Source organism: Nannospalax galili, unplaced genomic scaffold (genome assembly GCF_000622305.1).
Source record: "Nannospalax galili isolate Female #2095 unplaced genomic scaffold, S.galili_v1.0 scaffold513, whole genome shotgun sequence".
Classification (NCBI taxonomy): domain Eukaryota; kingdom Metazoa; phylum Chordata; class Mammalia; order Rodentia; family Spalacidae; genus Nannospalax; species Nannospalax galili.
Window position 1 is genome coordinate 1007729 of NW_008334861.1, and position 826 is coordinate 1008554.

Genomic DNA, 826 nt, shown 5'->3' on the forward strand with positions numbered 1-826 from the left:
ACTGGACTGCCGGCCCTTGCTGATCGGTCCAGAGAGGTTTCCAGGGGCAGGGGCCACGGGCCAGGGCGAGGGGCGGCAGAGGTGCGGCGCAGCGGGAGCAGAGGGCAGAGCAGCTGGCTCGACCTCACTTTCCCACGCCAGAGGCCGTGGCCACTGGGAACTGTCGGGCCACATCTCCAAAGTCCTTTGAGATCGCAGCTCGATTCTGGGAGGGCGGTGTGGAAAGTGGGCAAGAGAGCATACCGTTCTGTGTTTTGCGTCCAGGGTCCGTGCCCGCGGCTTGTTCCGTTTGAATGAATGAGCCAGGAGGCCGCGCCCAATGGGCGCGGGCACCTGCTTAATATGCATGAGGCCTGCAGCCAATGGCCGGGCGAGGAGGTTGTTTTAAACGGCGGAGGCCGCTGGCCAATCAGGCGGCTCTCGTGGAGGCAGCTAGCGCGAGGCTGGGGAGCGCTGAGCCGCGCGTCGTGCCCTGCGCTGCCCAGACTAGCGAACAATACAGGTACGTTTCCATCGCCCGCGCCCGCCGTCGCCGCCACTTCTGCAGCAGCAGCGGCGCCCGCACAACTTTCCGGCCCGGAGCTCCGCGAGCGCGCCGCCCCCTCCGGCCGCCTGTGGTCCCGCGCCCTTCCCGCCCCTGCGCCTTCGCTCCTGCTGGGTGGCCGCGAAGCGAGAAGCGATTCAGGTGTCTCAACTTTTGCGGAGCCTTCGCTCCAGCTGCCGGTCTCGGGTCTCGGCCCTCTCCGCGGAACCGCGCTCACCCGCCGGTCGCCCCCAGGGGCAGTAGCCCCGCGTCAGCAGCCCGAGCCAGATGTTCCGCAGCTGC

At 68.3% G+C, this 826-nt stretch overlaps 1 protein-coding gene across 3 annotated transcripts in view; it reads left to right on the forward strand.

Annotated features, from left to right (window-relative positions):
• Positions 1–395: 395 nt before the first annotated feature.
• The window catches only part of Hmgb3 (high mobility group box 3), a 4983-nt gene continuing 4552 nt past the window's right edge, over positions 396–826 (forward strand). Inside the window, exon 1 of one of the 3 annotated variants that reach the window (XM_008829485.3) lies at positions 396–502. The gene's annotated coding sequence lies outside the window, so the exon portion shown is untranslated. Of the gene's footprint in view, positions 686–826 lie in introns of all 3 variants that reach the window. The other 2 variants (XM_008829486.3, XM_008829484.3) reach the window with 2 other exon arrangements.